The following is a 27199-nucleotide window of genomic DNA, read 5'->3' as shown; positions in this document are numbered from 1 at the left end:
CTGTGAGAAAGGGCAAGAAGCGTCTGCTCTATTTTCAGGAGGACTCCACGGCAAGAGTGGGTTTTCTCATGGCTGTCAGTTGACAAGGGAATTCCATGGGTCAAGCCTATAGTTAAATCAATTGCGTGCCTATATGGGAAAAACTCCGGCTTATCAAACTTTCCAGTGTAAATGCAGGAGTCTGGACTCTCTCACATACTTCAGGTATTCAAATTATTTGAAAATGTATTTTAAGATTATGTCCACTAAATCTTTTGAGCCCTGCTAAGAATAAATCAACTGCATGCCTTTCTAAGACACTAAAATATTAGTTACCACCCAGCCTGCATCTCTACCTGTTGTGGTCCATGCCTTTTAGATCCACAGTCCTTCTTCCAAATGTTACTTTTAGCTCCCATACTTAGAATGAAGGCAATTCCTGGACTGCTCCTGGGTGACATGATCCTATGGTGTTGAAATGTCCTGTTTTGTGACCAAATTTCCATTTTGTCTTAGAATGATCAACTTGCAATTTTAAAGTTATTTAAAAGAAGATAACTGCTTGGGCTGAATTAACTGGCTTATTTAATCCAATCACACTTTTGAATAATCTAGTGTCGATTTAATCCAGTCACTTACCCCCTCAAAAACTGTCTACTGAATAATCACGTATCTTAGTCTGATAAACTCTCACTTTTTTCCCTACAGGAGCCCATTGCTCTAGATAAATCCATTAATCGATGGGCATCAAACATGACAGTGATCGTCTGGTCTCTGTGTATTACCCAAATTCAAACTGCCATCTGTCCCCCATTTCCCTGTGCAGTGAGTGAATTAAGGAACCAAAGGCTCCAACTCTCCATCACTGAGGTGTGCTAAACTTTGTTAAGAATTTTTATTCTAGGATGTGTGTAGGTTAGGATTAAGTTCTGCTGCTAATACCAGAGAGCCGTCTAGAATGGACTGAACAGCTTAAGGGTCCATTAATTTACATTTTAAAAGTCCAGGGCTTCCCTGGGGGCGCAGCGGTTGAGAGTCCGCCTGCCGATGCAGGGGACATGGGTTCGTGCCCCGGTCCGGGAAGATCCCACATGCCGCGGAGCGGCTGGGCCAGTGAGCCATGGCCGCTGAGCCTGCGCTCCACAACGGGAGAGGCCACAATGGTGAGAGGCCCGCGTACAAAAAAAAAAAAAAAAAAAGTCCAGCGGTATTTGGTACAAGGCTGGCGGGGTTACCCTATAAAATATATCAGGGCGCCAGGCTCCTTTTCTTCTGCTGCTTTGCCCTCCATTCTCAGGGTCATAAGAGGGCTGATAAAGTTACAGCCATTCACTTCACATTAGAGGAAACAATAAGCAGAGAAGGGGTGCACGTCCCTTCTAAAGAGCCTTCTGTAAGTACTCTAGAGATTTCTACCTCCATCTCATTACCCTGAATATGGCCACATGGTCATGCCAAGGAGGCTGGGAAATGCAGTTTTTCAGCTGAACACGGGGAAACAGATATTAGAGGCAACGAACAGTTCCTGCCATAGTTAATATTAAAACTGATGTTATAGAAGAAAAATTTCTCACTCATTCAAAATTCAGTAAGCAAATATTTATTGATTAATACGCTGACCTAGGCACTGAGATCAAAGACCAAAATGACACACTTCCTGCCTTCAGGATACCACAGTTTAATGGAGAAGATATTCCTGTTCGTGTTCACAGGTGATCACATAACAGAAGCAGGTATAGCTTTCTATGAGAACAACTAGGCTAAGCTCCCTACTCAGGCAAGGGGGAGGGAAAGGAAGAAGGCTTTATGGAAGCCATAAAAGAAAACATTTGGAAAGGGAGAAGTAATCAGTGACAATATGTTGGGCCGAGGTCAAATAAGATAAAGACAGAAAATATGTTCATCAGGCTTATTTACAAAGGAGGTCTTCAGTGAGCTGAGGGAACGCTATTTCAGAGGAGTGGAGGGAAGAAAATCCAGTGACGTAGGGAGTAAATTGTTAATGATGAAATAGAGAGAGAAAATATGGAAAACTCTTGAAGAAACTTAGCTATGAAGAAACTTAGCTATGAAGAAACTTAGCTATAAAGGGGAAAAGGGGGGAAATGGCAGCAAAGAATTCTAGGGTACAGACAGGTTTTTTAAGGATAGGAAAACATAAGGGTATTTTAATACTACCAAAGAGAGAGAGAGAATGGGATCTTATTATTTAAAATGGTGGAAAGTAAAATCTAATGCCAAGGCAGGTGATATATAAGAAGATGGTCATATAACTGAGGAACGTGTCTGGAGAGGATCTCTACATTTTCTGTGAAGTAGAATTCACAGTGCTGAGATACGGACTGATAGTCAAGGAGAAGAATGGTACCTCTTAAAATAGCTATTACTGGCAATGAGAACAACAGGGATGGGTGAGGGGAGAGAAGGAGGAAGAGTGGGACATACTGTGAAAGTCCCTTCTCCCACCTTTCCAGCCATCCAGATGCCCACCACAATTACTCTTATTCCTTTCTCACTTATTTTTCCAGAGTATTCTACAGCAATACTAGCAAATATCTATATTTAGCCCTCCCCCCTTTTTACACAATCATACATACTGTACACAATATCCACCCCGCTTTGGATAACTTAAATATACATAGGTGTCCTACTATTCCCAAATCTCTGATCCATCATTAATTCCTTTTCATTTGCTCACAAACAAGATGACCACATTTCAGAGATGTTAATTGTCTTGGTCAAGATCCACAGCTGATAAGTAGCAAGACAGGAAAATGGGTTCCAGAATCCAGTATGGATCTGGTATTAAACTTGCAACTGTTCCCCCAACCAGAAATTAAATCCAAAAAAAAAAAAAAGTTTGGAAATTTAACATCAAAATGAATGACATGAATGCTCCAACTATACTATAATCATCATGAAATGGCCTAGTGTTGTGTTCTATTTCAGGTTTTTTTTGGTTTGTTTGTTTGTTTGTTTTGCGGTACGCGGGCCTGTCACTGTTGTGGCCTCTCCCGTTGCAGAGCACAGGCTCCGGACGCGCAGGCTCAGCGGCCGCGGCTCATGGGCCCAGCCGCTCCGCGGCATGTGGTATCTTCCCGGACCGGGGCATGAACCCGTGTGCCCTGCATCGGCAGCCGGACTCTCAACCACTGCGCCACCAGGGAAGCCCCTATTTCACTTTTAAAATTGTATGAAAGACCAATTGACAGCACAACCAGAAGATTCCAGTTAAGCATGGCTTTCAAAACCACTTTGCTCTGTTTTTTTGGAAAGGTAGCTTTCCTGTGCTCTTTCAGAATTTCTCCCTCCAGTTTAATCTGAGGCACAATGGTCCTGCCTGTCCATTTTTAGGTTACTTTCCCCCTCTAATTTGCGTTTCAACCTTACTTAATTACCTACTCCAACTGACCAATTACCTTCCTCATAAGCTCTATCTCCTGAGTCTCTACACTTGGAACTGCCCCTAATGGTGTCTCATTTAAATAACTTCTTTATCTTTCAAAACTCATATCTGAAACTCAGATTCATTCATTGGTTCACTCACAAGTACCTACTAAGTGCCTGTTGTGACCCAGAAAGTGTCAGCCCAGAAGATATGAGGGAACAAAAGATAGGTGAGGGGTCTGCCCTCAGGAACTTAGAGTCTAGTGTGGAACATAGACAATAAATAAATATATTAACTAGACATTGTTTTGGGTTCTATAAAATAAGTTAACTAGGTTCTGGAATGGACCATTACAGGAGCAACTCATTTTAGATTGTTAGAGAGAGATGGCATTTAAGTTGAAGACTCAGGGTAAGAAGGAGCCAACCCTATGAAGAACAAGGGAAGGAAAAGCAAGTATTACAGCCCTGAAGGAGGAAAGAGGCCTGGCCCTTCTGGGAACTGACAAAAGGCCATTGTTGGTGATGGGTGATGAGCAAGGGGACACGTAAGAAGTACAAAAGGAAGAGGCTGGAGAGGTGAGGCAGGAACTTCATTCTAAGGATAATGGAGAATAATTTTAAAAGATTATGCAGGACAAAAGGGAGATGTTTTAAAACATCTGATTTTGTTTTTAAACAATAACTTTGGCTACTTTGTAAAGAATGGATCAGAGGAGACAAATATGAAAAAAATGGAGGATCTGATGGAGGTTAGGGTAGTCTGTATACTAGACTATGGTGGTGTCAAGTAGGAAGGTGGCCATGGAAGTGAGGTGGAATCAACAGGACTTGCTGGTGAATTTGGCAGGTGTCATTCTTGGTCACGGGGTTTCCATTCTTGGTAACTGAGTGGACGGGGGACTGTAATTCACCTACACAGATCCTTTGTAAGGATAACAAAGATGCCTTTTAAAGCAGACACAACCCCTTTGGTGCTCAGCTTGCTGGACAGATGTCACCTTTGACAAAGAAAGATGGCTCTTTACATCCAGGCAGAAGCAACTGGATGCATACAGTGTTTCAAGAAGAAGGCAGTGCTCAACTGTGCTAAACTCTGTTGAAAAGGTGAGTTAGATGAGGCCAAAACCGCACCCGTTGGTTTTGACACCAAGGAGGTGACCAGTGACTTTTGCCAGAGTGGATTCAGGAGACTGGCTTAGGACAAAGGGCAGACAGAAGGAAGTGGAAAGTAAATAGATGAGGAAAGGAGCTACCGTGGATGGAACACTCTAGAAATTTTTCTCTGCAGATCAGAGAAATGGGCAGTAGCTGAAAGTGTATGTAGAGCAACTTAAGGTGCTTCTTCTTAAGACTGGAGTTACCTGAGTAGTCTCAGTGCAATGGGGCTTATCCCACACTCCTTCCTCTGGGAAGCCTCACATGACCGTCTGTGCCCAGGTTACATCCATGTTCTGTGTGCTCCCAATGCAAACTGAGCATGCATCCCCCTAGGATGTGCCACACTGGGCCGCGGTTGTTCTGAACATACCAGTATTTTCAGGCTTCTGACAGTCACGTGGGAGAAGTCCTTCCCTGGGTGTGGACAACTGGTTAGGTCCCCACTTACTTGTCCTGAGCTCACCACGTTCATAGATCATCTGTGATCATTTTTAGGGAAATCTCTATATTTAGTTCAAAAGATAAGAAGGTAAACAGCCTTTTGTTTAGAAGTAGACTACCCCCTCCCTCCCCACACACACTCAATCTGATACTGGACTTGCTGTGAAAAAGAAAAACATCCTCTTGGAAATTGTTCTTCAAAATAGAAAACACTGCTCTGGCTGGAAGGTGACACCGTTGGCACACGCACTGCATTACCTTCTGTTGGAGATTTTCAATGTGCACAGGATGTGGTTGTGAGGAGTGAGCCCATCCCTGTATAGACCTGAACAAGTGTGTGTGTGTTTAACTCCAAGGACATCCAGAGTTTTCATTTCCTTGCTGGGTTTGTTCGCTCTGAGAATGGGTCCATGTCCCTACCTTCTGTATGCTTGGTGCATCCCCCTTTCTCTTTCTCTCAGCAGCAGCAGAAGCAGCATCTTGGCAGGACTCTGTGAGGTTCACCCTGTCAGGAAGCAAAGCACCCACACAGTCCTTGGCTTGTTTCTAAGGCAACGGGTAATAAGGACATACGTCGAGTCTGGCTTCTTGCCAGCTGAGTGCACTCACTGTCAGAGTGTGCTGGGGTCCCAGGAGGGATTTCAGAAGGAAGGGCTGCCTGTCAGTTCTGAGGAAATGGTACCAAACAAATAAACTGCTCCCGGGCCCCTGGTTCAGCCCATTGTGCTGAGTTACCACTCCAACAGCTAATTCTTCTGTCCTCTTGCCATTGATTGGCAAGCTTAACGCCAGAAGCCGCTGAGAGCAGATGTGGCCACAGAGGCAGCTCTGTGCTGGCAAGAGGGCGTCAGGGAGCTCCAAGTACCTCTCCATCCTCATGGCTTGAGTTACATGACTTCCTCCTCTGGGGCTACAGACAGGTCACGAGGGATAAAATTATCAGCCCAGGAAAGAGAAGATTTTTATAGCTTCTGCTACTTTTACAAAAATAGATAAAAGGAAGGATTGTTTTTTCCACCCTTTGCAGCCTGTAAACTTCCTTAGCACTGTGCATAACTTGCTCCTTCTTCCAGAAACAGGGAGGCCAGTGGGACACTCTGTGTTCAGCCTGTTGGGTGCCTTGTGCGTGATGCTTGCAAGGCAGAGCTCTCCAGTTTAGAGAGTTATTGCGCTGCAGCATCCCCTTCCTCTCTCCTTTCCTTCCTTCCCTCCTTCCTGCCTTCCCTCCTTTCCCTTTTCTTTCTTTCAGCTTTATGACATAATTTGCATACCATAATTCACCTGTTTTAAGTATGAGTTACAGAGTTGTGCAACCATCACTCCAATCCAACTTTAGCACACTTTTATCACCAGCCCCCAACACCTCTTTCTTTTATCAACCAATCCCCATTCCCAACTCCAGGAAACTATTAATCTACTTTCTGTCTCATGGATTTGTCTTTACTGAACACTTCATGTAAATGGAATCATACATCCATTTTTTTGCTTGTTCGTGTCTGACTTCTTTCACCTAAGCTGCCCTTTTGAAGTTTTTTCTATGCTGTAGCATATGGGAGTACTCTGTTTCGTTTTGTTTTTTTTTAATTACTGAATAGTATTCCACTGCATGGACATACCACATTTTGTTTAACCATTCATCAGTTAATTGACTTTTGATTGATTTTACTTTTTGACTAATATGAATAGTGCTATTACACACATTTGCATACAAGTATTTACGGGGAAATACGTTTTCGTTTTTCCTGAGTCAATATCTAGGAGTGGAGTTGCTGGGTCATATGGTAAATTTGTGTTTAACATTTTAGAAACTGCCAGGCACAAATATATGTTTCCATCAGCAGTGGATGAGAATTACAGTTTCTCCTCATGCTGACCAGCACCTGTTATGGTCTGTCTTTTGTATTATAGCCATCCTGGCAGGTGTGAAATGATACTGCAGCTGGATTTAGGATACCGAGTTTTCCTGGTTGTCAAGGTATTATCTACGTTCTCCTAGCTTGGCGGGAGACAGTCTGAGATAAGGAGGCCAAACAAAATGAGTAGAAAATGATGACTAATAACACTGGCTAGAGTTTTAAAAGAAAAATATTCTAAAAAGAAGTATTCCTTTTATGGATCCTTTTATGGATCAATAGTAATGAAAAATTCATTATGTACTTTAATTCTCCTAAATAAAAAGAAGAATCATTTTGTCATATCTACCTTCTTGCTTGGCAGATATGCCAAGATTTAAGCAACGTCTGAAATGTAGAACTTTAACTTGTGGGATCTGATTCTATTTTGGGGTAGATGGTGTCAGAATTGAGTTGAATTATAGGACACCCAGCTGATGTTCAAAGCGTTGCCTGGTGGTATGAGGAACACTGCCCCCGCTGACACACACACTGGTTCCTGAACGCTTTTTAGGGCCACTTGGGTTTGCAGCATCTTCCGGTTATAATGCATTTTGAAGTAGGAGGTCTAGATTTTGTCTTACATCAGACTTCACATAAACACATTAAGCCAAAAAGAGCATTTCTAGGGGAACTTCACACTTTGGAAGTATTGCTTGACTAGTTCATATGGAGGCATGTGTGTTTTTACTTTACTTGTATTAAATAAAAGGTAATAGCTGGTTCTACTTTGGGATTTAAGAAGATGCTTTTGCGTATAGACCATATTATAAACCCCTGTTACTTGGGCTTCGTTAGTTCATTTGGCTCTGCATAGAGCTACTAAGCCCAATATTCCAACGTCAGCTGATCTCAGTACCTCCATGGCTACAGACTACACAAATGCGTACCCTTGGTTAGAAGTAGGTGTGGCGGGATGCATGCCAGGGTCAGCACTGGAAGGAGAGCTTGGGAAGCAGATGTGACTGTTCCTTTGATGCTTTAAAATGTCCTTTATTTTACTCTAAGTAGGTTATTCATCAAAGAATAGTGTCAAAACACTACTGAGTACTTCATGGGCACTTAATGGATATTTTCAAGGCTGCATCAATTAAGCAGGCAACTAATCATTCTGCTCATCTTTCCTAGGGTATAGAAAGAGGAGCTAGAAAGAGACGAGACGTGGACAGATTACCAGCAATGTATAATAAATTGCCCAAGACTGATACAAACAAGTGTTAGGTTTCTTGAGAAAGGAAACATAATTTTTTCTCTGAGAAGTTGGGGAAGTATTCCTAGTAAAAGGAATACTTGGTAAAGTTTCAGTAGAGAGGCGAGAGGTGTCTTGGATAGGGCACATGGTACAGAGGCAGGAAAAAAAACATGAGGTATTTTTAGGGAATTTTTTTTTTTTTTTTTGAGGTACGCGGGCCTCTCACTGTTGGGGCCTCTCCCGTTGCGGAGCACAGGCTCCGGACGCGCAGGCGCAGGGGCCATGGCTCACGGGCCCAGCCGCTCCGCGGCATGTGGGATCCTCCCAGACCAGGGCACAAACCCACGTCCCCCTGCATCGGCAGGCGGACTCTCAACCACTGCACCACCAGGGAAGCCCTTTAGGGAATTTTTGATGGATTATTTTGACCAAAGCAAAGAGTTTGAATAGAGAGGAGGCAAATAATGTTGGTAAATAAAGGTCTTGAATGTCCCACCAAGGAGTTGCACATTTTGCTATAGAGAATAAGGAGTCATCTAATATCACTGGGAGGATGAGCATATGATAAGATGGTAGCAGCGTGTGCCCTGGACTGGGGGGCAGGAGATCTGGAGAGTGAGAGACTGCAGATTCTGGCTAAGGTCCAGGAGGGGAAGAGAGATCATTGCCTAAGCTAGGACCACGTCTGTGAAAACATCAAAGAACCACCACAGTGAAAGATGGTGCAAAGGCAGAAGGGAAAGGATTTCATAGCTGGCAGGATGTTCCAGGCAGGGTAGAGGGCAGTCAAGAGGCTCTCAGATCTGCAAACCTAGATGAGATGGTAATTCGTTTAACCTAATAAGTAAGTTGAGCAGAGAAACCAGCGACAGGAGAGAAAATACCAAGTTCAGTTTTTGATGTGTCTTATTTTAAGGGACTAGAAGAGGAAATTTCAGCAGGCATTTGGAAATGCGTTTGCCTGGTACAAATTAAGCATCTTTTTTTTTTTTAAATTAAATTTCCTTCACGTAGGGCCCTTCCCTTCCCGCCCAGGAGAAGTGAGCATGAGTCACACCGTGAAAAGCTCCTGCCTGGAGGAAACTCTGCAGATTCCACTTCTGCGGGGCCAACTGCTTCCTTGCAGTAGGACAAATGAGGTCGTTTGAAACTTCCCAACACAATGCATTCGTCTCTGCCAGGTAGGAGGAAGACGGCCAGTCCCGAGGCCGGTGAAGTGTCTCCTGGCGTGGACGCTTTATCGTTTTCTCGCTCTCGTCGACATCCCTGCCGCTTTCCGGTCCCACGGGACAGCTCCAAGCCTCCCCCCTCGGGGCAAAAAATATAAAAGCCCCCCTGCACGGACAGCCAGCTTCATTCATGCCACCAACAGACACTCTTGTAGCAGATGTTGTTAAAATTTCGGGGAGCGCCAACCACCACGCCGGCCTCTCCCACAGAACAATGCATCTGTCACCCAGTGAATGATAGGGCAGCAAGGACTGAAAGGGAGGCGCACGTCTGGCTAGTCTTCCCACCAGGCTGGCCTGTGTGCCTCGCACTGCTCTTGGGCAAAGAGCCAGCACCCGGGTCTTGGAAGGTTCTTGACGAGGATGTACCCAGTCAAGGAGGACCAACAGAAGAAAGGATCAGCCAGGGCTGCCTTCCGCCCCGACCTGAGTGAGGTCACTGCCTTCACCCCTCCAGGTCTTAGGTCTCCAGCTGCCCACAGCACCCCTTTCAGGAGAGGACGGAGAGCTTGAGGTTTGATAAGCCTTCCGACGGCTATGGGGGGAAGCCCGCCCGCGGTCACGCTGCCTGATTAGCGCTCAGGAATCCTGCTGTGGGCTATTCCCGGCTCCAGCCCTAACCGGCTCTCTAATCCGAGGCAGTCCTATCGCTCAATTTCCCCTTTTCATCAATACTCAGATGCTTTCTAGGACATAAGCCAGAAATGAGGCCGCAGAATATCAGTGACTCCCAGCACCTGCCGCAAGGTGAGTGAGTGTTCTCAGTGATCCATTTTAAAGGCCAAAATTCTGGTCGTGACTTTCAAATGTGGCTATGAGCACACATACTGTATACACATTCATATACATTCTAATGTGATTATTTCACAAATAACATATACTTACTAATAACCTATAGCCAGTCCTTCAGGATCTGGCCGAATGAATAAACAAGGCACAAATAATTAATCAGAGCAATTCATTTAGAGATAGTCTTAAGATTATTTATGCTTTTAAACAAGGTCCCTCTAATCTTATTTCTGCTTTTATTTTGTTTAAGCATCCCCAGGTGCACTTCATTTCTCTTGAACCAAGGTCGACCTCACAAATCCTTTGTTACTGGGGCCGTGATTAGGTTACGCAGAAGAAGCTAACCTTTATCAAGGCCACAAAATTGAGTTAGGGACAGAACTAGAATGGTCCACAGGGATCTGGATTTCCAATTCAGTATTTATTCATGACCTGATTCCACAACTAGATTATAATTTTCTTGAAGGCAAGGCTATGGCTTTTGTCTCTACTTCTTCTCAAAGAAATATGCCTGGCATACAACAGGTGCTGAATAACTATTTTTGTTGGCATTTCTCTAAAATTCCCAAAAGAAAAGGAGATGAACAAAAAGAAATAAGGACCTAGTTAACGTCACAAGGGGAAAGAAACTCCATTACCCTATAAAATATAAATGCGGCTCAAAAAGAGGCAGGAGACACCTACCTGCGGATAATAAGGTAGGAACTTTGGTTGTACTGGCACCTGGTATAATTCTGAGAGACATTTCCATGGCCAGAAAAAGAAGTTGTGAGTGAGGACATACGAGCTGAGTTTTAAGAGAAAGGTAGTAGATGATGATTTTGGAAAAAATGTCTGGAAAAGAGAAAGAACTCCTGGCTTGATTTTGCAGTACTATTAAGGACTGAAAGTACTTAGGACTTAAGTACTATTAAGGACATGAAAATGTCCTGTGTCCAGAGTATTCAGAAATCAAATGGTTGCCAGAAGAAGCAAAGGACTGCAACATCGTAAGTCAGATGAGTGAGACTCTTGACGTTTTTAGTCAGGAAAAGATAACTGTGAAGGAAACATGTATTAGAAGAAGCCAGAAAAGACGTTTGGCCAAAGAAATTTTTGGAGTGGAGAGAGCAAACGTATCAAATTCCTGTGGACATGAAGGAAGCAAATATCTTGGAATGAGGTGAATAGTCACCAAAAAATACATCCCATGTGGTGAGGATGGGCAAAATCAGTATGGAGAACCAGAGAATGAAAAAGGGCATAAAAGGACGACCACATTAAAGTTCCCTCCAAATGACCACTGTAGATACAGGAGGGAAAGACCCAAAGGTAAAATACAGTGAAGTGGGAGGGCGGGTAGAAGCTGGAGGACAGAAATTCAAAGAAGCAAGGTCCCACAACGGCATTCCCATCAGATGTTTCTTCTGAACAGGGACTCCCCGTGTACAACCTCATAATCCAGAGAGACTGAACTTAGGGATATATGACTACCCCTTTTCTTTTTTTTTTATTTTCACTAGAGAAGAGATGGAATTGAGTGGGGATACTGGGCGGGGCTGAAGGAGGAAATTCTCTTCTATTATGAGCATGAATTAAGATGAGTTGCTGCAAGCCCCCATCCATGTGCCTGCTCGACCTGGGCAAATGTGAAGCCTGCAGCCTTTCAAGGAGTCCGGATTTCTTAATTTCAGCAGTCGGGGCTAAGGCAGCAATATCAGTGGCCGTGGACTGCTGAGGGGACCTGTGCAAAACCACAGAATTTGTAGAATTGGGTTTTGTGCCCCTTTCATTTCTTTTTCTGAATGTCTCTCCCATCTCTTGCTCCTTCCCTTGTCTCCCAGATACTCAGCAGCCCCTGCTGCTCTCAGAAACTAATGTATTTAGCTCACCTCACAAAGCCCCACTGAGTCCCTCCATACAAATGAGCTCACTTGAGCCACACCTTAAAAAGGAATTTAAAATATATACCGTTAGCACTCCTATGTTACAAGAAGGTTAAGTTATTTACTGCAAGGCCATTCAGGAAGAGATTGTCAGAGCCGAGACTTGAACTCAAGTTCTCAGAAGTCTATTTCCCTTAGGTGCAGTTTGCATGGGGAATTCTCATTCCTCCTTTACACTGCTCCACACGGCCAAGGCAGATAATAAAGACAGATCAGTGTCATTGTGACATCTACTCTCCCCCTTTGCTCGTGTTTGCAAGATGCTCTCCATCCCTCCAGGGCTCAGTACAAACACTTGTTGGCGTCAAGCCTCAAGATGAGAGTGTGAGAAACTGTGAATTACAAATTGAACACGGAGGACATGTTGAAGTGGAAATGAGGAAGAAAGTCTGGCAGAGGGGGAAAGATAATGAAAAGCAGTGGTGCTGATTCCCTGGGGAGAAGGATTCTGCTTGAGGGTGAGTTTAAAGGCCTATCAGGCCTTGGAAAGGGGAGGATGGTGTGAAATGCAGGCTTCCTCAGCCAAAGAAGAGAGGAAGGCAGAGCTGATGTGATGTACACCTGGATGATGGTCTCTGGGCTTGAGAGGAAGAAAGATTCCTTGTTCAGATCAGCAGCCTTGGTACCTAGCACATCATCTGAAGTAGCAGGTGCTCAATAAATATTTGTGGACACAAACCTTAACACATTTCCCAGGCAAAAACTAAAGCCGGGAAACGAAATGGGAATAAAGCAAAAAGGAATCTGTAATATGAGTTAGGGATGAATAATTAAAGACAAAAATATAATTAGGCTAGTGGTGAAAGTTATTTGTATTAAGAGACCAACCACTGGTGGTGTTGCATCTGAGGCTGTGAAAGCCAAAGGGAACAGAGAGACAGTTGAGAGCACCTGCTAATTTTATGACGGAAGAAAGTGAAAGAGAGAGAGGTTAATATCCTTCCAAAGCATAACTAGCTGGTTTAGTAGCAAAGAAAGGGCTTTACAACCGGGACTCCTTATTTAAAACTTGAACATGAACTAAAAGGCCAACATCCTACACTAGTCCCAAAGTAGAGAGAGCTGTGGCTTTGTTTGTAGCAGACCACATTGGAGCTCCAGGTGTCACCTACTTTGTGACACTGGACAAGTCACGTAGGGTTTGAGCTTCTTGTATTATCTAAAATGTTGGGAAGATAATAATAACTACCTCTATTCCATCACAAAGTTGTTGTGAAAAACCTGTGAGATAGTATGTCAAAGGATTTTATAAAATAAAACATTTGCAAAGGTAAATTATTTTCAATGTCTTTTAGTATTTGGGCAAAAAAGCCTCATTTATATAGTGTAAGTTGCCTTAATTGTCATATAAAATCTGTGTCAGCACATGGAGACATTTTAAAAGATGTATGATATTAAATCTCACGTGATAAAGAAAAGACATGTGGTCTACGTACATTCATGCTTTTAAAAAAAACCTCATGGAAGAAACATCCTGCCTGCCAACCACATGGCAAGTCTTGTTTAGATTGTATTTTACATTTTCTTCCTTTATTTTTCTATTTAAATTATTTCACATCTATCTAAATGTTTATAGTTATGCATACAAATTTATCTTTAGCTTCCCGTAACTATGTGTGTAGCATCTTAAGAATCCTCTTGCCTTCTAGAATGATAGGGTGAATAGATTTTAAAGGATCCTAGTGATTTTTCATCCAAGAGAAATAAACGACTGAAGTTAATGATTTCAGAGCTTCCCTTTACAGTGATTTTACTTTTTGTTGTTGCTACCATTTGAACGAGAGGGAAAGGGAACAGTGAAAAAGATGTTTCAAATTTCCCACTCAAAATCATGATGGGAGAGTTGGCTCTTTTCAAAGAAAAAGAAGTGGGAAAGAGGCAAGATAGTAAAATAACATCAGTGGGTAATAAATAGATGGCAATTGTATCCTAAAAATGGAAAATAACTCTTGCAGCTACTTTGAAGGAAACCTCTGCAAATAAGCTCGATTCAAAAGAGAACAATGCAAATACATGTTGAGGAGTCTTAAGAAAATGCAAAAATAGGAAGAATGGATGTATAGTTGGAAACAACTATTTAAGAGCTAAGAAAGGAAAAACGGTGTTGGTTGTTGGTTTGTTCTATTTTCCGAAGGGAAGGAGTGCCTAATGGTTACAAATAGAAGAATAAAGCACAGAGCTCCTGCGAATAGAAGGATGATGTTGAGTTTGGAGGAGCAAAATATGAGGAATACAGAAACGTCTGAATGGAATGGATGAGGGTATAGGTTAAATAAAAATGTAATGAAAGGGTGCTAGTACTAGAGTGCCATTCTTAGAACAAAATAAACCATGGAATCAGAACAATGTTATTAAGAGAAAAGAGAAGACAGTTAACACATAAGAGAAGTCATATAAATTAGAGAATGGAGAAACGTTAGAAGAAATTATATAAGGAAAACCACCCATCATGATTATTGTTTGGTTTGTTTGATTTGGTGGTATGTTGGCAGGTTTGACATTTCATACATTAAAAAAAAAGTAGGTAGCGAATTACAATGGAGATGAGAGGAAAGGACAATAATAAAACCAAATACAATTTATAGATTTAACAGAATTTTTTAAATGGATTTAAATAATATCCAAGAAGTTTCTACAAGACCTAAGAGGAGACTCTCCTTGCAACTCTATACATTTCTGTGAGAAAAGGGGAGGGAAGGGCCACTTTGTATTAAGTGCAGGCATTTTCCTAGTTTAAACCTATAAGGAAATTCAGATGACCACAAACTATGTTTTTTAAATGGCCAGGAGAGAAAGGGAGGATTACCAAAGCAACTTCTGAGGGATGGTTTTAGTATCTAATATTTACCACATGTTAAGTGCATCTCTGCTCCAAGGAGTTTTAAAAATATTCAACTATTTTATATCACATAAAATTGTTGTTTTATGATCTGTGCTTCTATTTAAATAATTGTGTTTCTGTCAATATTGATATTTAAGCTATCAAATATTAACTTTTTATATCATGGGGAAAATGTCACAGGAAACCCAGAAAGTAGTTTAATGAAACTTTTTAGAAGTTTGTTAAACTATCAAAGGAAATAGTAATAAATTAAAAAACTTCTTGTGCCTGATTTTCATTTGTGCCTAAAATCCTAGGCCAAAATGTCAATTGATGCATTCCTGTCAGATTATTTATTTCACAGATCAATGATTAAATTTATTTGTCTTGCTTCCCTAGAGTAACACAAATTTTTTTTGAAAATCCCATGAGTATTAAGCTTACAGGTGTCCCTTTCCTGGTGCTCTGAAAACGTGGCCAATCTCTCCATGTGACAGGATCACACCACAGCTCGTATCCACTCTGTGCAATAATCTGCAAATGATAAAGACTTTACAAGGCCAACCCTCATGTGTACTTGCAGAAAGGCCCCTGTCAGACGCAGCAGGTGCCTGTGATATCTGAGAGTGGATCACCAGAGCTGACATGTTCAGCAGCTCAGGAAGCCAATTTAAAGATGCAGAAGCAGGGCGCTCTGTGTGCGACTCTGATGGGGCAGTGGTCCTTGAGGCTTCCACAAGCAAGTGGCACTGAATGAAAGAAAACACTATTTACCCCTGAAACTGCTCAATCGCTGTAAAAAGAAATGCCAGGCTCGGACTGTGATCCCAAGTGACAGCATTTCCTGGGCAAAAAGCTAGTCATTTCAAAAATGCCCGTGAAAGAACTTTGAGACCACTGGGAAACATTTCAACTTGGAATAAAATGAAAGTGAATTTGGCAAGTAAGCATGGGGGGTGGGGAGTTAACTTCTCTTCCTGCGCTAGGGTTCTTTAAGCTTCATACACATGCGATAGCCTCACGAACATTGAACAAATGGGGAAGCCCTCTCTTAGCTGGAATAAATAGCACTTGTCTTTACAAAATGAAGTTTTAAAGCCTGAGACCTTATTTGGACAAAATCATTAAATAAAATCTTAGATAAACCTAGCCCTGAGCCATTTATGTGGATAAATAGTATTTTCTCACTTTAAACCCTTTTGAACTTTAGAGTTGGATGTGGAGGACATTTAAGGAGCAAACTTCAGAAAGGTTAAATAACATAATCAACCGACAACTTGAATCAATGCTGTGATTCCCAGGAAACTTGGGATTTCATACAAGTATTATTCTTAATATTGTTATATAAGAAAGAGAGATAATATATGACTATATATTTGATTAAAATGAAATAAATACAATAAGTTCACCTTTGTCTTCATATATATATATTTAACATTTTCAGTCTAAGGAGTTGCTTTTTTTTAAATAAAAAGTATGAGCTATTTGAGAAAACTAGCTCCATTAATTGGAATATTTTTAAAATTTTAATCAAGTACAAAACTAAAGGTAGGGGAGGGGCTATGTGGTCTGTTTTTTCTTTTCTGTTGCAATTATTTGGTTATTTTATGATGCTTGTACCTAAATTAATTCAAATCCCTTACTCACTAGTTTTGTTTCTAATAATTTGAGGACTATGTAAAAATTACAATAACATTTAAAATTTGATTGTCTGTCAACATTAAGGACATTTAAATAGGAAGCTTTAGGAAATGACACATGAGAAGGAAAAGAAAAACCAACAGGTCTGCAGCAGCAGCAGCAACCTTGGTAGAACCTTGACCTAAGAATTACTTTACAGTTAAATCTTGTGACTATTCTCAAACCATGTATGAATGGATACATATATGGCTGCAGATCAGCTTAGAATCAAGAGATGAAATCAGTCTCCGTTCTATGTGGTCTACATTTCAATCTCCTCTCCTTCTGCCCCTTGTCAGTGTATCAGATTGCTTCCAGTTTAGTTGGACACCATCCCAAAGCTAAGTCATTTCTCAAGTTGAGGATACTATGAATAATAACAATAGCTCTCATATTTATTGGGCACATATTGCATTCTGAGATGTGCTAACCATATACATGCATTCACTCATTTAACCCTCACAATTCTACAAGGTACATACCCTTACTGCATTTCAAGGGTTCTAATATGCACTCTCCCCACCGTCCCTAACATTCTAACATTTCTGAAATTAGAATGCATCTTACAGACAATGATGAGTCATTAATTGTGCTTCCTCAGTTGTATATTAGTTATTAATAATAAAAATTGATGGTGCATCCTATAATTGATAATGTCTTAGAATTGAAGACACACAGTACTTTCCTCACTTCACAGAGTTTCTAATTAAGGTTAGAGAAATTGTAAAACTTATCCAGGGCCACATGACCAGAGGAGTCCGGGCAACCTATGCAGTGCACACACTGAAAGCCATTCTTGCCTCCCAAGCCCTCTGTCCCCATCAGTTGCTGTGGCCCCTTTTAGGGGATTTCTCACAAAAGCACAGCTCTCCCTGAGGAACAGGAAGTTCATACATTCTGTATTTAAACTTACCTCTGACTTATATGAAAACACCAACTCTAAAAATCCAGGATTAGGAAAGACCAATTAAAACTATTTTGGTTTTAAAAAAGAAAAGAAAAGAAAGAGCAAAAAATCCCATAGTCAAACAATCACTCCTGACTTTATATTATTTCATTCTATCAATAATTCAAACTTTCAGTTGGATGGACTCAACTTTTAGACTAGCAAAGGTTTGCTAGTCAGGAAAAAGAAATTCATGTTTTAAATCAAACTCCAAATGCTAATCTGTGTTTGAGATTGCACCCGAGAGCCAAAAGCAGAGGAGAGTATGGGTTGTTTTTTGCATTTTTACATGTCTTCCTCCTTTTTAACTATACATTTAAGTTGATCATAAAGAAATTTCTGTGGTTTTGAGTTAAATTTAGAATAAAATACTTTGAGAACATAGTCACTACATTGTGGGAAGAGTGGGACTCCTGGCATTATCTCTGGTGGCTCTTTGTATCTTTATATTATTGTTAAATCACTTTGTTAAGTGTCTCATATATCTTGTAAAGTGACATCACTAACAAATAAATGCCAACATGTTTACATTTAATATTCATGAAATTTAAAGCAAAGAAATCATCGTGTATACTATTTTTTTTACTGGTTCTTGTTAAAACCGTTTTAGCGTTTTATCTGTATATTTGTATTCTATCACAAGCTTGCTACAAATTGCATAAATAAACCTTGTTACAGTTTTAGACAATATTTTTATTTCTAAGAAATGTGTATATGCCTTGGTAAAAAGAATTTAGGGTGGAAATACTACACACTCTGGCATCTTTATGTTACAAAGCATTAGATTCCTTTATTGACAATAAACTTACACTATTGTTTTGGGGCTCACAGTTACACAGGCAATAATCATTTATTAATCCCTTCCAGGCATCAGAAGCTGAGCTGGGCATAGATGTCCACAAGTGACTAGCACAGAGATCATGCCTTCCCTGGGCTCACAATACAGGAAACTGGTAAACAGACAAATACAGCACAGAGCTGTAAGACACTGTAAATAGACATATGAAAAAAGTTCCACGGGAGAAGTGGATTTCATTCACACTCTGTTGCATATAGATGCGGATATGTGCTTTATTTTCAAACTGCCTATCCTTCAGCAGTTTCATGTTATTTCCTCTTACGAGAATCTATAAACTACCAATTTGCTTTCTACTTCCTTGTAACATTATTACCTTCAGTTTATTAATATTTTGCTAACTGTTTTGCCCTCACTACTTACCACCCAGCCAGAGTTGCAAGAGAAGGGTATTTAAAGCTTCTTCTTTTTAAACATAACATGTTCAAATCCCAATACAAATGACAGTAAAATCATCAAGATGAAAGGAAAAAAATGGCCATTTCTATATTCATGCTTTACACTTTACAGGACTAAACACCACTGCCCATTTCCAGCTCCTCCAAAGGAAGCAGGGAAGTATGGCAACCTTCTCACACTTATATAGGACAAGTAATATGCTCACTTGGTTTGAAAATTTATAAGCTACAAAATATTAAAAAGGTACAAAAGTACATGCCCAGCTTCCAGTTGCTATCCCAGGTTTCCTTTACCTTCCCTCCTCTCTCCTCTTTCTCTTTTCCTTCTTCCCTTCCTACTGCCTCTTTTATTTTAAACACGTTTAGAAAAATAAAACTATCCTCATTGCTCTGTCCCTTGACTTTTTTTTTTCCATTTAACAATATATCTTGGAGATCTTTCCACATCAATATATAATGCACTTTGCCTTTTTTAAAACAGCAGGATGCTATGCCTTTGAACAGATGTGTCAGAATATATTTAATAGTCCTAACTTAGGAATAACCTTGAACATATGTCATTTCCCTAATGAGCAAGTATACTTTAGGGACAAACTTCTAAAGGTGGAAATGTTGATTTGAAGGATATATCCAATTGAAGGAGCTATAATAGACATTGCCAAACAACCAAAGATTGTTTACTTGGTTTGACCATTGAAGAGCGACTTGGGAACCCAGCCAAAATATCTAACAACAACACAAGAATAGTTCTTATAGTAATGGGAGTATCTGGTTTTCAGTTTTGTCATTTTCAAGTTATTCATGTTTTGGTCTCTTTGCAGACATGATCAAAGGTCATCTGCTGAGTGCCAAAGCAGACTGAAATCCAGAGAGTATAGAAAGGTCTCGCAATAATGGTTTAGTTTTAAAGATATATTATTTGTAGATAGAAATTCTGATTGTATTCCACTTCTGTCTTCTCTCGTCTTCTCGATCATTTTGGCCACTGATGTTCAAAGCAAATCTGTCTTTAATATAGTTACTAAACTCTGTAGGATTTGGGTAATCTTTTTGCATGCTTTTATAAACTGGAATTAGAGACAGCAACACAATTCAGCCTCTTGCTGTGGAAACCACAACCTTCTAAAGGGCATCCTGCCTGGACATCATTTCATAGAGAACAAGCTCTGTACCTTGGGCGCCTTGAAGACTGCCCGCATGACTTGTTGCATCATGTGACCTTTGGCAGTAAACTTAAATTTAAACCAGGGACAAAGCGGGCATTTCGCCTTTTAACAATTGAAATCCCTCCAACTTCTGTGACAGCGCTCTTCCCATTATACTCCCTCCCCTGGTTTATCATCTAAGCATTCCTAGATTGAAAACCCACGTGAAAAAAGTAAACTTGTCCCACAAGACCATTCAACGTGGGACAAGTGACCCAAAGAGTAACAGTTCTCACCTTAAGTGAGTTGATGGATGAATACTGGTCTCTCTTCGTCTTTAAAATTCTACCTCACAAGCAAGGATGGTGGGAATCTGCCTGTTCTGTTGTCATGACCAATCAGGCAAGAGAATGAAGATGGCTTTGGGTGTTATGTGTTGTGTGGTGAAAATGCTGCCCAGTATTTTCATGAGTTGCCTTGAGGAAGCGGGGGAATAAGTGAGGTTATGAAGTGAATGGATCGTCCTTCTATCTCTAACATGGCAGTGAACTCAATGACCCATTGAGGAGTGAAATTAACATTTGAATTTTCACCTTCCTTCTCCCAATACATTGCTTTGTTTCTTGACCAGCCAGAAAAGACCTTTATCAGGGAGACGGCTAATCTGGAAGTAATAAGACAGCAGAATCGCTAGAAAAGCCAAGTTGTTTTAAATAACAGGATGACGCTGCACGAGGCACATTGCTTAGCCAATGTTTTATGAACCAGATCTTGCAGCAACTTTGGCTTTGAGACCATGAGAGTGAGGATAAGCCTAGGCCTTATGTCCCATGTGTGACAAAGGAGACAAGGCTCCTTTGAATAGTCGAAGGCTGGAGGGCCATAATAAGGTTAAAGACCACCATCTCCAATCAGCACTGACCTATGCAGAGACAGAGGAAAGGTAAGTAATGAATATGATCACGGGAACCATTGTAAATTACAGATAAGCAGAAAGTCACTTGGACAAACAATGGAAATGAAAATAGTGGGAAAACACAAAAAGAAGGCACAATGGATCTAAAACACTTTAATGGAAGCAAGAATAGAAGGAAGTGGCTATGATTTGATCAGGCAGTGAGACTAATGATTGGTGGTTCTTGAAAGTAACTAAAAGCATTAAAGGGGTCTGTGATGAGCCTAAGATAGGGGAGTTTTATTTTTTTTTTAACGTTTTTAAAACAAAACAGGGAGCACAGTACTTTGGCATGTAAGTTTTAAAGAGTAAAGGAATAAATGGAATTATACTGGGCCTAACTGTAGCCCAGATCTCAGTAGCTCACGGGCAGGTGTCTGTTCACTGTACTGAAAAGTCCACAGCCTCCTGGAAGCTCTTGCTATCAGTAGAGCTTCACAGCTGGCCAGGTTAAATGACAACAGCAACAATCAACAAACTAAAGAGGCTGCAGGCCCAGAGGAACACAGATGCACAACAGTTACCCTGGAGCAGAAATATCTGGCCACCCCACACAACGTGGTAGCCCAACTCTCTCCCTTCTTCTTGGACAAGGCGGGGCGGGGCGGGGGGGTACTGAGTTTTAACTTTTGTTCTTTTTCACCCAGGGGATACATGGGTCCATGCTATCCAGGCTAAGTTCTCATGTAAGAAGGACTGACTCTGACTCAGAAAACTACATGTGGTTTCACTTCCAGTGACATCTGGAAAGCAAGGGGTCAAATATCGTCTGGTAGAGAGATGTCCTGGTGAACACAGGGAAGGAGCCAGCTCTGTTCTTTTTGGGAGATTAGTAAGGAGTGAAATAGGGCTTGATGTGGATGGAATTTTAGTGAGGAATTAGAATAATGTTTCTTTTCCTTTACTTTCCTTCTTAAATTACTTCTAAGAGGAGAGGTAAGGACAGCGGGGGTCAGCGGGGGAAAGGAAAGGAGGGAAGAAGGAGCTACTGGAATGATCACAAGAATTCAAATAAAATTACAACCTTCTAAAAGGAACTGAAAGGTTTTTCAACCTCATTTAACTACCAACCTTGTGTCTTGGCACTGCGTGGGTTTGAATTAATATTTCATACTTGGAGAATTTAGAAATAATGTCTATACATTCACAGCATTTTGTTTCTCAAGGCATAATAATTTTCATTTAATTTTACACCAGCCTGTCACATTTACACAAATAAAAATCGAATTGGCAATAAAGAAAACATATTCTTTTTATAATAGAAGCACTTCATGACCAATTCCTACCCTCCCCAGAATTGGCACTGGGAAATGTGATAGCACAATAGAAAGACAAAGCCAAACACACATACTCTCCCCCTCCCTAAACATATAACGTTCCCTCAAGTCTAATCCCCCCAGCAAGGGATCCCACATTTTTCATTAATATAATACAAAAACATATGGTTAAGAAAAGAAAGAGAACATAAAGAAATGAGCAGAAGAGCTACAGAATTCAAAGAAAACACATTCCCTAGTTCATACCCACATCTAACTGCCTAAGAAATTTCAATGAAAATCAGATGTGATTTTCAGCATGTATTCTGCTTAAATAAAATATGAGTGAAATACAAGGAATTCTCTATGTGGTGGTAACAAAATTGTCTTTCACTGTATTGAGTTATAATTGTATAGGGTTATTGTGAGGATTAGATAGCATTTGTAAGCTGTTAAAGAACTATATAAATTTATATTCCCAAATGTTAAAAATTAATTCTTACTGTTTCAGAGTGGTAGATATGGTTGTAGAAGACAAGAAAAGATAGATTTTGGGTCTAAATGTGTACCAACCTCAAGACATAAATTGAAAATATTTTTAAGAGATAAAAAAAAATCCCATCAGCATTTTTTCTTTTTTTTTTTAAAAAAAATGTGTTCTTTTATTCCTAAAAGAAAATTCCAGAAAAAAGTAATTCCGTCCTCATTTTGTGTATGTCACAATGCAATACAAGTGGAAAAAATACAGTAGGAAGAAAGGCCTTCCCCGTAAGATCCCAAGTTTCTTAGAAAGCCCTGAAATCAAGATGAAAGAACGAAAGGAGGGAGGGAAGAAAGGAAGGAAATGGAGGGGAGAGGAGGGAAGAAACAAAGGAGAGAAAGCCAAGGTCAGACCCAACAAGGAAATGAATCTCTGCTCATCACAAGTCACTTGCTCTTCTCCTGCTGAGTCCTTTGTAGCAGCGTCACTATTTGGTTGTTAGCTTTGTTTGTTTGTTTTCAACATCTTTATTGGAGTATAATTGCTTTACAATGGTGTGTTAGTTTCTGCTTTATAACAAAGTGAATCAGTTATACATATACATATGTTCCCATATCTCCTCCCTCTTGCGTCTCCCTCCCTCCCACCCTCTCTATCCCACCCCTCTAGGTGGTCACAAACCACCGAGCTGATCTCCCTGTGCTATGCAGCTGCTTCCCACCAGCTATCTATTTTACATTTGGTAGTGTATATATGTCCATCAACAGATGAATGGATAAAGAAGATGTGGCACATATACACAGTGGAATATTATTCAGCCATAAAAAGAAACGAAATTGAGTTATTTGTAGTGAGGTGGATGGACCTAGAGTCTGTCATACAGAGTGAAGTAAGTCAGAAAGAGAAAAACAAATACTGTATGCTAACACATATATATGGAATCTAAGGAAACAACAACAAAATGGTCATGAAGAACCTAGGGGTAAGACAGGAATAAAGACACAGACCTACTAGAGAATGGACTTGAGGATATGGGGAGGGGGAAGAGTGAGCTGTGACAAAGTGAGAGAGGTTAGCTCGTTTTTTTAATCTGAGTCTTTGACTTCCTTTCATCCTTCTGAATCTGATCTAGTTCATCTTTAGAAGGTGCTTAAAAGACTGAGGACTGCGAAGTCTCACTCTAAAAAAGATTAAGATAAATAACAGGTTGGGGAAGGGTTTTTTCTGTCTTTTGACTTTAGGCCTTTGAGAATGTTTTCACATTTATTTCTATTTAAAGCAAAGTATCATTCCTTTACTGGAGTTAAAAGCCAGAATCATAATATCAGCAGGAAAGAATATCTATTCCACATTCATCTACATGTGATGGCAAGACAAGTGAGAATAATAATGCCAACAAAACCCCAACCCTCTTCTTCCAGAGTGACTGCTCCTTCAATCAGCACATCTATTGAGCACCTATTATGTGTCGTGCATTCATTCTTTCAGGCACTGGAGATACCACAGTGGACAAAACAGATAAAAGTCCTTGCCCTTAAGAAACTGAGAGGCTTGGGGGTGGGAGTTCAGGTAGCAAATTAGAGATGCCCTAAAACATCCTTTATTTATCAGAGATTATTTGCCTTAAACACTCTCATACATATATGCCCAGATTAGGTCAAGAGTAAGATACAAAAATTTTTGAGGTCCTAGCATCATGAAATGTTTTACAAATCCTCAAACATTTGAGAAAACTGGAATATATACAAAACATGTTTTAGCAGTTTTAAAACAAATATAAGATGATTTTCTTAGTTTGTAGTCTGAAGAGCAAAAATACTTTATAGTGGTTTTTTTTCAAAATTTAAAATTTTTTAATATTCCGTTATCAAAGGCTCATGTGTAACATAAGAAAGAAAAATATTTTTTCAAACTATTTCACAAGAGAGTGGAGAAATGGAGGGAAAAGTTCTTAAAAATATTTCTCCCCAACTTTTCTAGTTTCATTTTTATGTTCTCATAAAGCCTAACCTGGTGTCTTGCATTTCATGGCTTTTCAGTGAATATATGTTGCACAATTATTTTGTGAGTAGTATAGGGCAAATTCTTAATTTAGAGAGCACCTCAAATTCATTCTAGAAAAAAATATTGTGCTGGATCTAAGCTGAAAAATAAACATTTTATTGTATGGTTCATAATTAATTCTAACCTTTTAACCCTCAAGAACCCAAATGTTTCTTTAGGAAGTGAGCTATGCTTAGAGCCTATTGCTCAAAATTTATTGGAAATAATGACATTGTTTTATTTTATAACCCATTAAAAATAGATAGTTATTATAACCTTGCTTCTTTACTTTATAACTCCAGAAATTCTACATTATTAAATTACTTACAATATAACCTGGCCTTACCTAGCATAGTTTCAGAAATAAATGGTTTGGTGCAGAGATGATGCTCTGGAAGGCATGATGAAAGTCTGGGCAGAGCCGAACCAAAGGGTAAACATAGTGTTGAAGAAGCTCTGATCAGAGACCTGGGTTTATTTTGTGGTCCAGGGGGAGGAGGGTGAGGGGTCAGCCAAGGTTGATGGCTAGGAGCCAAGTGGGGGCGTAATATATTTTCTAATATTTTCAATGAAAGAGTAATTCAACATTCACATTTGGCATTAAAAAATCTCAATAATCAGATGCTTCTCCAACAAAGAAAGCAATCTAGTCTTAACTATCAGAAAAAATAATTCCTATTTCCATTTATCTCCAGCTCCCTTTGCAGTTCATTCCAGGCCAATGATCCCTTGTTTAATTCAGCAAGAAGTCATTCAAAATGAGGTCCTTCAGTTGTCTCTGATCTTTAAGGCTTCCTCTCCCTTTCACTTTCTTTGGGTCTAAAAGAAATAAATGCCCTCCTCTTTCTATGCATTTATCGACTTTTAGAATCCATGCTCTTCTCCAGCTGTTGAATTTATTGGCATGGAATTGTTCACAATATTGCCTCGTTATTGCTTTAATGTCTATAGAGTATGTAATAATGTCGCTTTTTAATTCACAAAAATTGTAATTTGTGGGGACTTTTTTTTTCTATTTTTCTTGGTCAGTCGAGTTATCAATTTTATTAATCATTACAGAGAAAAAGCTTTCAGTTTCTTTGATTTTCTCTATTGTCTATCATTTCATTGACTTCCACTCTTGTGTTTATTTTATCCTTCCTAATGATCGCTTGTGTTTAATTTGTCCTTCTTTTTATGGTTTCTTAAAGTAGAAACTTATATCATTGACTTTTGATCTTTTTTTCCTAATATGAGCATTTAGAGTTACAAATTGCCCTTCAAGCTCTGCTACACCTATGTTTCGCACATTTTGATATACTACTATACTTTAATTTTTTTCAGATCATTCAGTTCCAAATATATGTCAATTTTCTTTGGAATTTCCTCTTTGATCTATAGATGGTTTAGAACTTCGTTGTTTAATTTCCAAATATTTGATGATTTCCAGGTGTATTTTTTTTTACTGACTTCTAAAGTAGTATTGTTGTGTTCAGAGAACGTTTTGAACTATCCAAATTCTTTGATATTTATTGAGACACATTTTATGGCCCAGCAACTGATCTATCTCTGTGAATGTCTTAAGTGCACTTGAAAAAAGTACTTATTCTACTGTCAATGGATGTAATATTCTACAAAGGTCAAATGGGTTAAGTTTGTTGTTAGTATTATTGAAAATTTTTAGATCCTTAGTGATTGATGCCAATTTTTCCAACATTTACTGAGAGAGGAGTATTGAAATCTTCAACTACAATCATGGATTTGTCTATTTCTCCCTTTGATTCTGTAAGTCTTTGTTTCATGTATTCTCTTTTTAGATTCATACCGATTTATGGGTTGTCTCCTCCTGATGAATTGACCCTTTTATCATTATAAAATGTTCCTCTTATCTTTGTCAGTACTTTTTTTCTGAAGTCTACTTTGTCTGCTTTTAATATAGGCAACTTTTTACGATTAGTGTTTGACTGATACATATTTTACCACCCTTTAATTTTAGCCTATTTGTAGCTTTTTTTACACTTAATGTACTCCTCTTTTAAGCAGCTAATAATTTGGCCATGGATTTAATCAGGCCTGGTGAATTTATTTTTGTTGGTATGTTTATGTTTGGTTGTAAATCTACTGTCTTATTGTTTGCTTTTTACTTGTTCACATAATCTGTAGGCTTTTCCCCTGCTTTTCTGACTTTCTTCTGGGTTGAGTAATTTTTAGCATTTCATTTCATTTCCTCTACTGGTTTATCTTCATATTTTTTAATTTTATTTTTTTAATAGTTACTTTAGGATTTATTACATGAATTTTAATGTTAGACTCTCCCACCAAAAATATTATAATAATTTATGTATATTGTAAGCATCTTAACAACAGTATAATTTCATTTTCTTCCTTCTCATCTTTTGTGCTGCCACACATGTCATAAACCCCATGATAGTTTGTCTCTCCTTTGAAGAGTCAACTCGTTTTTTAAAAAAATTATGATGTGAAAAAGTATTTTAGGGCTTCCCTGGTGGCGCAGTGGTTGAGAGTCCGCCTGCCGATGCAGGGGACACGGGTTCGTGCCCTAGTCCGGGAGGATCCCACATGCCGCGGAGCGGCTGGGCCCGTGAGCCGTGGCCGCTAAGCCTGCGCGTCCGGAGCCTGTGCT

The sequence above is a fragment of the Neophocaena asiaeorientalis genome, unplaced genomic scaffold (genome assembly GCF_003031525.2).
Source record: "Neophocaena asiaeorientalis asiaeorientalis breed wild unplaced genomic scaffold, Neophocaena_asiaeorientalis_V1.1 scaffold5, whole genome shotgun sequence".
Taxonomy (NCBI): domain Eukaryota; kingdom Metazoa; phylum Chordata; class Mammalia; order Artiodactyla; family Phocoenidae; genus Neophocaena; species Neophocaena asiaeorientalis.
This window is presented reverse-complemented; position numbering follows the sequence as displayed.